The sequence below is a fragment of the Glycine max genome, chromosome 2, assembly GCF_000004515.6.
Source record: "Glycine max cultivar Williams 82 chromosome 2, Glycine_max_v4.0, whole genome shotgun sequence".
Classification (NCBI taxonomy): Eukaryota; Viridiplantae; Streptophyta; class Magnoliopsida; order Fabales; family Fabaceae; genus Glycine; species Glycine max.
Window position 1 is genome coordinate 35910863 of NC_016089.4, and position 14033 is coordinate 35924895.

Genomic DNA, 14033 nt, shown 5'->3' on the forward strand with positions numbered 1-14033 from the left:
ATCATCTTTCTTCCTTCTCCATTCCACTGCCATTGATCTTCAAGAAGAAAAGGACTCCATTGATGAAGAAGATCCAAGGCCTACAAGCTCCACATGGAGCTACTTTAGGAAGCCATGGACAAGAGCTTGAAGGTAGGAGAAGATGAGTTGAGGGAGAGGGAGAGAAGGGGCACAAAATTTATGCCTCAAATGAGGTCTGGACTTTGAAGTGTAATTTTTCAAATGATCAAAGTTGAAAAAAATCATACACAAGGCTTCTATTTATAGTCGAAGTGTCACACAAAATTGGAGGGAAATTTGAATTTCTATTGAAATTTCAATTGAATTTGAATTTGAATTTGTGGAGCCAAATTTGGAGCCAAAATTTCACTAATTATTATTAGTGAATTTCAACTATCGTTCAGCCCACTAATCCAATATCAAGTCCAAGATTCTCCACTAAGTGTGTTTAGGTGTCATGAGACATGTAAAGCATGAAGGACAAGCACAAAGTGTGACTATATGATGTGGGAATGAGGTGTAGCAAGCAAATGCTCACCTCCCCCTCAGGCTGCACCAAAATTTAATTGGATTGGGCTTCTCCCAATTCAATTAAACTTCTCTCCCAACACACACATCAAATAGTGCACTTAATGCATGTGAAATTATAAAACTACCCCTAATACAAAAACTAGTCTAGGTGCCCTAGAATACAAGGGCTGAAAAATCCTACATTACTAGGGTACCCTCCCTACACTATGGAGCCCTAAATACAAGGCCCAAAAATAATGAAACCCTAATCTAATTTGTACAAAGATAAATGGGCTCATGAGAACCCTAGGGCCTTCTCTTGCATCTCTGGCACAATCTTCTTGGAGTCTTCTATCCAATACCCTTGGGGGTAGGATTGCATCATAAAATTCGGCCTAAGACAAAGTAAAAACTGAATTTAAAGTTAGTTTGATTCAACACATGGCCTAAAGTTAACCAAAATGTTAAATAAGCGTCACAAAATACATATGAAATTCCAATAAATTTGACGTTTATCAATGTCCTGAATTATTTTTTGCTTTTGGAAAGGCTTCTTGTCATACCCTAATTTCGTCCGGGGACCATTGTTTGATGGCATGCAACCTTTGTTTGACCGCTTCGAGGTACTTGGCACCCTTTGCTACACAATACGTGAAGTTCCGAGACATGCCGGAAATCAAAAGGAAGCATTGTTACGCAATCCGTGAAATTCCGTAACATGCCAGAAATCAAAAGGAAGTATTGTTATGCAATCCGTGAGTTTCCGTAACATTCCGAAAGCTAAAAAAGGAGTAATTACATGACCCGTAAGGTTCCGTAACCTTACGGAAAGAAAACAAGTATTGTTACGAAATTCGTAAAGTTTCGTAACGTTACGGAAAAAGAATCACCAAAAAAGTAAAGGGGGGTGTATTTAGTAAAAAGGGGGTGTAAATAACAATTTGAATCTAGGCCCTTTCGAAGCATTTTGGAGGTTGGGTTACTTAAGGAGGAAGTAACTGGGCGGCAAGCTCCTCCACATTTTTGAAAAATGATTTCCGGGGCTTCCGTGACTTCCGTAATGCTTCCGTAAAAATTCCGAAAACCTTTGGTAAGCATATTCCACTTAACATTGGTGAAATGGAAGATAAAAAAGATGAAAATCAAATCCAAAACACTTCCGTAAGGCTTCCTTAACTTTTTCGTAAAATACGAAAAGGGGGGTGAACTTAGTAATTTGGGTGCGCTTAGAAATCTTCTTCATTAAGTCTCTGGGCGGCAAAATCGAGTCGAAGTGTTTCCGTAATGCCTCCGTAAGCGATTATGTGGAAATTCTTCATCGTTCTTCGTCGTTCTTCACCGTTCTTCATCCGTTCTTCGTTCTTCAACGGGTAAGTTTTCCAATCTGAGACTTTCAATTCATTTCTTGTTTTGTGTACTTTCAGTTTAATTTCGTTTACTTTCAGTTTTCTTTTCTTTCGTTTTTGACGTGCTTTAGTCATTTACTTAAGTCATTCTCTCGCCTAATAAAAAGATAAAATAAATTTCCACCGATCATTTGATTTGTAATATCCGTTAATTTCTGTTAAAATGAAATCCAACCGTTCGGTCATACCGTAACCACGTTGGAAACCAAAAAGAGGTAAAATAATAATATAATATTCAAAAAAATATCTTTTAGTAAAATAAACCAAAAAAATCAATCGGATGTTTCTCTTTGGGATTTCTCTTTCTTAATTGAATTGACTAATAACTAAAGTGAAACTAAGGCTAAAATCAACTCACAAAGTCAAGCTCGTCCGCAAAAAATCACTAAAAAGGATTTTAAGGTTCGATACCTCAGTTTTTCTCATCAAGTAAAATGGATCATTTTAAGGTCCAACGCCTTAAAAGGACCACCGTCCAAGTAAAAAGAATCGCTTGATTCGCCCTTTAGAAAGAACTACGTAGGTATGATTTCCTCTTCGATGGAGGGTACATAGGAGCAAGAGCCCCGCTTTTGTCGACCTCAAAAAATAAAAAGAAATAAAATTTTAGGTACATAATTTCACACAATTCTAAAATTAAGGTTGTTGTCCTTTGGGACAAATGTGAGAGGTGCTAATACCTTCCTCAAACGTAAATACAACTCCCGAATCTGGAATATTCTTCATGACCGGTTTCCTTCGATTTTTCCGACGTTTTCCATAAATAAACGTTGGTGACGACTCCGTGCATTTTCCTCCTTTGGAAGACGCAACTGTGAGCCTTGCCTCGCTTGCCCGCAAAAGGATAGGTTGCGACACTTCCCTTTAAACACCAAATTCTTCCTAGTGTTCCACAGAGTCAAAGATTAAGTAGACTACATAATTAAGCTTCGTATAAAAAAGTCAAATGAAAAAAATATGTTTTCTTCATTGGCAATAAAAAGATGATCCTAAAGCAAATAAATAAAAGAAAAATATGAGAAAGGAAGGACCTAAATTTTGTCGTTGCCAGAGGTAAAGGGAGTGAGAATGGGATTGAAGCGGGGGCAATTGATGACTTCTTGGGCACGAATGCTAGACCCTTGAAGAGGAAAACCAATTTCTTTAATCCAATACAGTGTCATACGAGGTTGAGTGTTGTGTTCGTTGTTGGCCTCATCTTTTAAATTTTGTTCCTAAACAAGGTAGTGATGCACAATATGAAGATGATTTTGTGAAGGTGTGCTTGTGAGATATTTGTTTGGGGATCAGGGGTAATTATCTTAGGGTCAGTAAACTATTATTTTAGGGGTAGTGTGTTTACTTTGAGAGGGTTTTAGTTTTACAATTCACAGAGACTTGTTTAGGGATTTAGGTGGTGCAAACACGTGAGTAACTTTAGTTTTTAATTAGGATTGTTAGATTAAATTAGAATAAATAATTCGGATTTGGTGGATGTGATCTGATCTCCTTCATATACCTTATATATATATATATATATATATATATATATATATATATATATATATATATATATATAGGTAAAATTAATTTAGACAGGCAAATAAAAAATTTCTCTTTGAATTTCAAACTTCTCTTCCTGCTCATGGTGTTTCAGCATTAGTATTTGAAATGAACGGAGAAGTGGTGTACCTTCTTGATTTGGCCATGAGTTAAATTTTTTGAGTAAAGTCCTAGGAACCTAAAAACAGAAAGGATTTTTTCCCTCTCGCGAGAGAGGACTCGTTCTGGCTTTAAAGAGCCTTGTTTTAGTAGTCTTGCCTTCCTTCTTCCTTTCTTTTTCCAATAGGCTATTTGCATGATAAGCTTATAGAAGTTGGTTAAAACAATATTTCTATTGTGGCGAGCGGCATCATATAAAGATTCAATTGCATTTAGGAGTTATCTTTCCCCATAACTTTTAATTTAATGAGTACGACCCTCGTGCTCGAGAGGTGGATCCAAATTCAGTCGTTTACCTAGAGGCATACTCTTGAGACCTAGGTGGAAAAGAGATCTATTGAAACCCCCTATAAGTATCTGGAGAGACAACTACGGATACAAATTTACTATTAGCAAAAGTGGCTAATAGGGTGAACGAAAATAAGGTTTTGTTACATGGAAGGAAAAAAAATATCCTTCCATGATGCTGTCACAAAAGCAAACCAACTCTACGAGGACCTGCACCCTTTATAAATCAGTTCTTGTCTCTCCAACTTCTTGCACCTACCTGGACCCTGCAAAAATGAGATTGAATTTTAGTACAGGCACGGGTAAGGCTAAGCCATGCTACCGCCTACCCCTCGCTTGAGGTATCTGGCGATAGGTAGTTTCCCTTCTTGGCCGAGAGCATACATAAATAATGTGGTCCCCAAATGTATTCACTAATAGTTAATATTTATATAGGATTTTTTTATTGTGATGAGTAAGTAAAATATAGAGATCAAGGTTTAGATCAAAACAAACTCTTTGACTAAGACTTGTCGCTTCAACCTAGTAAGCCAGTCCTACTACCTTTTCCGCATGATGGTATGTCTCCCGACAAAGTTAGGTCTTCTCGAAGGAACCTAGGCTTAATATTTTTGTTTTGTTTTCTTCTCTTAGTTTGGTGAATTCATTTATTCATTGTACTCATTGAAGAATGAAGTACCCGAAACACACTAGAAGGGGCGAGGGGTTGAATAGTGTGATGGATAAAACTTGGTCTTTTGAAAACTTTGAAAAACTTTTCTCAAATAGATATCAATGGATGATGGGCTTCGTCCAAGGTGCTTGAAATCACTTTGTGATTAAAAAACCAGTTCACAAATCTTGGACACAATAGTGTTGAAGTAACTTATAAAGAGGAACTAGTTATATAAAAGCAGTAAAGAAAACACCGGTTTTATACTGGTTCACCCAAATTCTTGGGCTACGTCCAGTTCTCCTTCAAACCTTGAATGGTTTAACTAATCAATTGTTTGATTAAAACCAAGTATTCTTTATGCCACTTTTGGCTACAAGGAGTACTCTCTAGGCTACTCCTAGCACTACCCTTAATCTCTCCTTGAGATTAAGATCCAAGTATTCTTTGTCACTAAGCCACTCTTGGTTTTCGCAAAGAATAAATGTTTGATAGAAAATGTATTCTAATCACTCAAAGAGTGTTTGCACAATAAGCTTGAATACAATGAAACTTTCTAACTTAGCAAAGCTAAGATTCACTCAATTCGCCCAAGTTTCTTTCGTCCAGTTAAACTGATAGCTTTAAAACACTTTGTTCATTTTTGTCTCAGATTATTCTCTTGTAATTCGAAAATCTTAACACAAACATCTTCAAGCTTTATATAGACTTTAGAGCTTTGATCCGTTGAGAGATATCAAGTAGCCATTGTCTAATAGCTTGAGCATTTTACATAAGGCCATTACTATACAGAGAAAGTGTGGGAACCACAAACACTTTTTGTAGCATATATTTAGAGAAGTACAACCTGCTAGTGTCATCTTGTGCTCAGAGCTGACTTTCAGTGCACAAATCAAATGTAATGTTAACAACATATGACAAAAATAATTAAGAATGTCAAGACAAGATAATTTAAATCTTCCCTTTTGTGTGCTATGGTACGAATTGCTTACTAAACCTATGAACGTTACTTTCTTGATAATTATTTTCAGTACTTGAGGATCGAGTAACTGTTCCGTTGCTTTCGTACTATGAGCCAAGTGCTAAAGCACTTGTATTCTTAGGGTTGGACACTGAGGCAGTATCATCCAATGACTGATACTTTAGCCATCGTTCAGAGCCTTTCTATTCATGCTTTCTGCTTGTATCCCATAGAGATAGATAAACCTGTAGCTTAAGCATGAAAGGTTAACACATAAAATTTATACTTTTTTATTATCAAAACCTTAGGAATTTAATTGTTTGGTACAATCCTTTATGACTTGGACACAGCCAGACTTAACAAATAATCTAGTGCTCGCATCTGCTTAAAAGCTCTATCAATGAAATTAATTAAGTAAAGAAAAAAGGCATCCAACTTTTAACTTTATTGCAACATTATCTCTTTGAATGAGCTTTGTAGCTGTTTTGCTTAAAAAAATCGAGCTAAAGGAGCAAAATGCCAAGATAGCTTGCTAAGCAAGCAACTTGTTATTTAGGCACCACCCTCCATTTCTTTCTCTTCTTTCTTTTTGAATGAGTTCATAAAAACAATTGAAAGAAGCATAGTCTTTAAAGAGCGGGTTGTCTCATCTTTAGCATTTCTACTATTCCTTGCCTCCCCTTTTTAGAGATCTCTTTATTCTCTTCTCAGATTTTCCTCTAAACTTTCATCACCTTGGGTTTCAAATCCTTACGTAATAGGTCTATGATAAGGGTGTGCAGTAGTGGCCCAGAGAATATTATTGTAGCCAGAAGTTGAACCTTTCACTGGTTCGCGAAGAAGAATTGGACATAACTCTGTTTGGGTGAACCAATATAAACTAAGTGTTCATGCTTTTCTCTTAAGCTATTTAATTAGTATTATCTTTAGCTTATATTGACACACTTTATTACACAAGTGTTATCTTGAAAAACCTTTGTAAAAATATTGTTTTATCAATCATTGGAAAACAATGGTTTTGCTTCATCAAAATTGGTTTAATTCATTGGATGACACTATCAGTAACTTGACTTTTGTATATCTATTTGTGAAAAACAACTTCTTGCGAAAAAGATTTCATTTTTATCTAACACATTATTCAACCTTCTTTCTAGTGTGATATTTTTTATTTTAGTTGGTATCAATGGCCTTTTGGGTTGAGTATTCAACAATACAGAGGAAAATATTTAGTGAAACGTCTAGTTACGTAGAAGGGAATGTCCAACCTAGTGGTTCTTTAACATAGGTTGTGTTGTAACTATAGTTGTTTTATGTTTTTCTACTGTAACCATTTTTGGTTAGACAATTATTTGTAGTCTCCTTTATAAAGAGCTATGTATTCTAGGTTTAGAGAGCTTAAGGGTTCTTTGAACCCTTTCATTGTAAATTTTGTTATTCTCAATAAACATAACAATGTTGTGCAATATTTCTCTTCTTCTATCATCTATGCTCCCTTATCTGAATAGAATTTCTCGAATCTTCCAAACAAATTGGTATCTAGAGCTTCTGTTCAAGATTAATTCTGAATCTGTTTCATGGTAGATCAACTCATCAGTGGTCAACCATTCTGTTTGTTATCTGTTCATGTTGCATCTTCTAGATTCTATCAAGAAGATGGTCAACATAATCAAGATTGAAAAATTCACAAGGAAGAATAGCTTTAACCTTTGGCTCATCAAGATGTGAGCCTTATTGAGTAGGGCATCTAGGTTCCTCTCTTTAGTTAATTATCGAAGATTGATAAGTCATTGCTTGAGTTACAAGAGGAAAAGATGCATTCAGTAATTCTTTTATCTTTGCTTGATGAGGTTCTTTATGAAGTTTTTGAAGAATTGAATGTTGTTGGGCTTTGGTTCAAATTGGAGAAACTCTTTATGACGAAATCAATATGCAACAAGTTGCTTCTGAAACAAAGTTTGTTTGGCCTCCGAATGAGGGAAGGTATGTCACTAAAGGAACATCTTGATTAGCTAAACTCTGTTCAAATGGAGCTATGTGACATTGATGTCAAGATGGACGACAAAGATCTAGCATTGATTCTGTTAGCCTCTCTTCCTCCCTCCTATGAGAATTTTGTGAGTTCTCTTAGTGTAGGCAAAGACTCCATTATTTTTGAAGAAGTAAAGTCTAGTCTCTAATCTAGAGAGCTTTGACTAAAGGCATCTAAGAATTGTGATGAAGCCTCTATGTTCGGATCATTAGTGACTGATTCTGCTGAAGGCCAGAATAAGAAGAAAGGAAAAGGTGGCAAGAAAAACGAAGCTGATTGTTAGTCGATGAATACGACTAACTTTTGTGTATAAAACCTGTGTAAATTGTATCAAACTCCTCCAATTTATGGTTATTTTGTAGTGTTATAAGTACTTTCTGTTAAGTATAGGTAATAAATACTTAGTACTTCCATTTTGTGAGCTTAATAATCATTTTCTCTCAATTTCAGGTTAATTAGGCAAGTTTTGAAGTGTTGTTTTTCACCTTCTCGCTAAGCCAATCTGCTGGCTTAGCGAGCATCCGCTAAGCGCAACACTCATTGGCTAAGCGCGAGGAAGAAGATGAGCTGTACAGGTTCACTGAGCGCACCGCTTCATCTCACTAAGCGCATCGCTTCAGTCCATCCATTGAGCGAGAAAGGCACGCGCTAAGCCGAAATTCACTAATGTGCGCTAAGCGGTTCAGAATTGCGCTAAGCGCATGAGCACGGACAAAGCCACCTATTTAAGCCTGAAATCAGATTTTGTGAGAGGAGTTTGGGCTGAGAGCTGAAGCTTTGCATGTCTAGTGATTCTAGAGAGAGAAAGGTCCAAGTTCCAGAGAGTTTTGAGAGATTTTACTATGTGAAGATCTGCAGAGACCAGAGCTTGAAGAGGAAGTTGTTCTAAGAGCTTGAGATGAGTTTGTGAGTGGTTGTGAGATCCTAGAGGTGAAGGAGACATCCTCACAACTTGTATTTTTGCAATCTTTCATCTTGTTCTTCTCTTTGTTGTAAAGGAGGCTTCCTGGTTATGGAAAGCTAAAATCCTCTGTTGGATCTTCCCTGTAGGTACTTGATGTAAATATCTTTCTATCTATTTAATGATGTTTTGTGTGTTCTCTGTGCTATCTGCTTTTCATTCTAGCATGCCTTTACCTTGATCACGTAGATGCATGGTTTGTTAGGGTCATTCAACAGTGGAAACTGGTCTAATTCTGATGACCTTGATAGGACAGGGCTAAGTTGTTGTACTATCACGAGGAATCGGGGTGCGATAATTTAGTTGTAGTATGTTTGTCTTAATGTGGTCCTGGTTGAGTTTAGTCCAACAAGATGAATATGAGGATGATGCTTGATCAGGATTAGGCTAAACTATCATGAGGAATCGAGGTTTAGCATCTTAGGAGACATCATAGGAACACATGAGCATTGCTAGATAGAAAATATCCTTTTAGCATCAGGCACCTATTATGAAGACCAACGCGTTTTCTACTTGTTTTTACACATCATTTCTCTTGCGTGATTTTCCTTTTTGCGTAGATAGTTTACATACCTGTTCATATTCACACTTAGATTTTCACACCAGACACCTATTCACTGAAATAGCTTACCAAGCAACACAAGTTCCCCGAGAGTTCGATACTCGGTTCTTACCGTTTTATACTACTTGTGCGATCCGGTGCACTTGCCGGAAGCAAACAAGTTTTTGGCGTCGTTGCCGAGGAACTTCTTTTTATTTGGAAAGTTAGATCATTTTTAGGTGTCTATTCTTTATTAGTTATTCTTTGATTTTGTTAATAGTTGTTCTTAGTTCATATTTTTCTTCTCTTATTGAATTGGATAACCGCTTTTCTGTTAGTATTCTGCATGTATAGACTCTCCTACAGGTGATCTAGTTATTCTTCAGAAAGACAACCCTTTCACTGTTATATCATGAAGATTATGATCTCTATTCCACTAATGAATTGTGATTTATCCGGAGGAGAGCATCACCAGGACAGTTGTTATTTTTACTCTATAAATAACTTTGACCAGAGAAAGGAACTGGCCATGTACGACTACCATGAGAAAGAAAGAACCCCAGTTCTTGAAAGTATATTGGCAGACTTCATGACATACCAAGCTAGCTCTAAAGGTTACTGTTATTCTATGCAATAGCAAGGAACTCAATTTGAAAGGGACTATTCTTCTGCAGATTATCAAAGGGAGTCACAATGGCAACCTGATCATCACAATGAAGCAGAAGGATTTCTTAATCTGGATGATCTATTAATGCAATTCAGGGATTTGGTAGAGTCAATGCAACAAGCCTTTAGAAGGACTGAAACTCAGATTAGTAAGTTGGTAGATAACATGACTAACGTGGTGGCCAGAAAAGAGGAAGAGCGTGCAGAGATTGAAATGCATCAAGAAAGCATTCTTCAAGTTACCTCAATCCATCATCAATTGACCAATGAAGAAGAAAAGCATGAATTCTCCAGCACCCTGGAATATCCCTGCTTGGCCACTATCGGCTATGTTGGAGGGAAAGATAAAGGTAGATTGGAACTCAGTGTGGAGGATAAAAAAATCTCTTTTGACCTCTTTGAAGCCATGAAACACTTAGATATAGGTGATGCCTATTTTGAGGAAGAAGAGGTGGAGCAGGAAATAGCATTATCAGCTTCAACCATGGTACTACAGTCCCCTTTGGAAAGAGAACCTAGTTATGGGATAGATTGCTTAGTTTGTGATGAAGAGCTTGATGATCCAAAAGACAATTGTGTTGATCATGTGGTTTTTGAAGAATTGGAAAAAATGAGACCAACAGAAAAGCCCAAAGCATAATTAAAGACCCTTCTAGAACATTTAAAGTATGTATTCTTGGAAAATGACGAGACTAAACCTGTTATAATTAGCAACGCTTTGAAGAAAGAAGAAGAGGATCAATTGGTGCAGATTTTAAAACGTCGTAAAGCGGCTATTGGTTGGCATATTTATGTGTAGAAGAAAAGCTTCATGGTGAATCAAAGGTGATTCAAAGGTGTTTTTATGATAACAATGATGATAACAAAAGATGATGACAAAGGTGATGACAAAAAGCTCAAAGATTAATCAAAGAACAACTCAAGTGAATCAAGAACAATTCAAGAGTTCAAGATAGAATCAAGAAGAATTCAAGACTAAAGAAGAAAGTTAAGAGTCAAGAATCAAGATTCAAGGTTCAAGATCTCAAGATTCAAGACTCAAGATTCAAGAATCAAGAGAAGGCTTAATCAAGATAAGTATGAAAAGTTTTTCTCAAAAATTGAGTAGCACATGATTTTTCTCAAAACATGATTACCAAAGAGTTTTTACTCTTTGGTAATCGATTACCAGATTGGTGTAATCGATTACCAGTAGCAAAATTGTTTTGAAAAAGTTTTCAAATTGAATTTACAATGTTCCAATTAATTTCAAAAAGCTGTAATCGATTACAATGTTTTGATAATCGATTACCAGTGCCTTTGAATGTTGAAATTCAAATTCAAAAGTGAAGAGTCACATCCTTTCGCATAAAAGCTTTGTGTAATCGATTACACTAATTTGGTAATCGATTACCAGTGTTTGTTTCTGAATAAATCAAAAGATGTAACTCTTCAAATGGTTTTTGATTTTTTCAAATTGGTTTTAAGTTTTTCTAAAAGTTATAACTCTTCTAAATGGTTGTCTTGACCAGACATGAAGAGTCTATAAAAGCAAGGCTTTGTTTTGCATTTCAATGAACTTGAACAATCAATTCATTACAATCCTTTACAAGCCTTGAATCTCTTTGAACTTCTTCTTCTTCTTTGTGCCAAAAGCTTTCCAAAGTTTTCTGGTTTTCTAAACCTTGAAAACTTGTGCTATTCATTCTTTTCATCTCTTCTCCCTTTGCCAAAAAAGAATTCGCCAAGGACTAACCGCCTGAATTCTTTTTGTGTCTCTCTTCTCCCTTTTCCAAAAGAACAAAGGACTAACCGCCTGAATTCTTTTGTGTCTCCCTTCTCCCTTGTCAAAGAATTCAAAATGACAAAGTCTGAGAATTCTTTTGATTCTTTCCATTCCCTTATACAAAAGTGTTCAAAGGACTAACCGCCTGAGAATTCTTTTGTATCCCCATTCACAAAGTATCAAAGGTTTAACTGCCTGAGATCTTTGTCTTAACACATTGGAGGGTACATCCTTTGTGGTACAAGTAGAGGGTACATCTACTTGGGTTGTTAACTGAGAACAAGATAGGGTACATCTCTTGTGGATAAGTTCTAGTGGAGGGTACATCCACTAGGTTCAAAGAGAACAAGGGAGGGTACATCCCTTGTGGATCTTTGCTTGTAAAAGGATTTTTACAAGGTTGAAAGAAATCTTAAGGACCGCAGGTCGCTTGGGGACTGGATGTAGGCACGGCTTGTTGCCGAACCAGTATAAAAAATCTTGTGTGTTTGTTTCCTTCTTCCCTACTCTTTTACTTTCCGCTGTGCATTTAATTCCCACTTTAACTTTCTGTTATGTTTCTCTTCTACTCCTCATTCTCTTAACAATTTAGTAAAAGCCTTAGAAGAGTAATTTTTTAATTAGTAAAGGTTTAGAAATAATTAATTCACCCCCCCTTCTTAATTATTCTGAGGCCTCTTGATCCAACATTATGATCTAAAAGGGATCAGTCCATCATATTGTATGCACAAAATCAATTTGGAAGCCAATTATAAGCCTGTGCGACAACCTTAGAGAAGGTTGAATCTTATAATGAAGGAAGAAGTATGAAAAGAAGTGCTCAAGTTATTAGAGGCGGGCCTCATGGGTTAGTCCTGTTCAAGTCGTTCCAAAGAAAGGAGGGATGACAGTGGTAAAAAATGATTGAAATGAACTAATTCCTACTGGAACAGTCACATGATGGAGAATGTGTATTGATTATAGGAAGCTTAATGAAGCCACGAGAAAAGACCACTACCCGCTTCCCTTCATGGATCAAATGCTTGAGAGACTTGCAGGGCAATCTTTCTACTATTTTTTGGATGGATACTCGGGTTACAACCAGATTGCAGTAGATCTCCAGGACCAAGAAAAGACAGCTTTCACATGTCCCTTCAGTGTTTTTGCTTATTGCCGCATGCCATTCGGTTTATGTAATGCCCCTGCTACTTTCCAGAGATGTATGATGGCTATTTTTGCTGACATGGTAGAGAAACGTATTGAAGTCTTTATGGATGATTTTTCAGTCTTTGGAGCATCTTTTGGAAATTGCTTAGCAAATTTAGAGAAAGTGTTACAGCACTGTGAAGAATCCAATCTGGTGCTTAATTGGGAAAAATGTCACTTTATGGTTCAAGAAGGCATTGTGCTGGGACACAAGATCTATAAAAAAGGAATTGAGGTGGATAAAGCTAAATTAGATGTTATTGATAAACTTCCACCTCCAGTTAATGTGAAAGGCATACGCAGTTTTTTGGGTCATGCAGGATTTTATCGGCGATTCATTAAATACTTCTCAAAAATTGCTAAACCCCTAAGCAATCTATTGAACAAGGAGGCTGTGTTTGCATTTAATGAAAAATGTCTAGAAGCCTTTAACACTCTCAAAGCTAAACTGGTTTCTGCTCCTGTGATTACATCACCAGACTGGGGACAAGAGTTTGAATTAATGTGTCATGCAAGTGATTATGTAGTAGGTGCTGTGCTGGGGCAGCGGAAAGGCAGAATGTTCCACACCATCTATTATGCTAGCAAAGTTTTGAATGATGCTCAAATTAACTATGCCATGACTAAAAAAGAATTGCTGGCAATTGTGTTTGCACTTGAGAAATTTTGGTCTTATATGGTAGGATCAAAGATAGTGATTTACACTGATCACACAACAATTAAGTATTTGTTACACAAAGCTGATTCCAAGCCACGATTGATCAGATGGATACTGCTGCTTCAAGAATTTGATTTAGTCATCAAGGACAAGAAAGGTTCTGAAAATGTGGTAGCAGATCAACTATCCTGATTGGTGAATGATGATGTCACGTCAAAGGAGGCTGAAATAAGAGATAAATTTCTTGATGAATCTTTGTTTCTGATTTTAGGGAGACCCTGGTTTGCTGACATGGCTAATTTTAAGGCAGCAGGTGTTATACCTAAAGATCTCAATTGGCAGCAGAGAAAAAGATTCTTCTATGATGCTCGACATTATGTTTGGGATGATCCACACTTGTTCAAAGTAGGTGCAGATAATCTCCTTCAGAGATGTGTGACAAGTGAGGAGGCCAAGGGCATATTGTGGCATTGTCACAATTCACCATGTGGCGGGCATTATGGCGGAGACAAAACAACAGCCAAGGTCTAACTGTCAGGATTTTTTTGGCCAAAACTCTTTAAAGAGGCCCATCATCATGTAGTAAAGTGTGACCAATGTCAGAGAATGGGGGGATTTCCCGAAGAAATGAAATGCCTCTGCAAAACATTATGGAAGTTGAAGTTTTCAATTGTTGGGGTATTGATTTTATGGGTTCATTTCCTTCATCC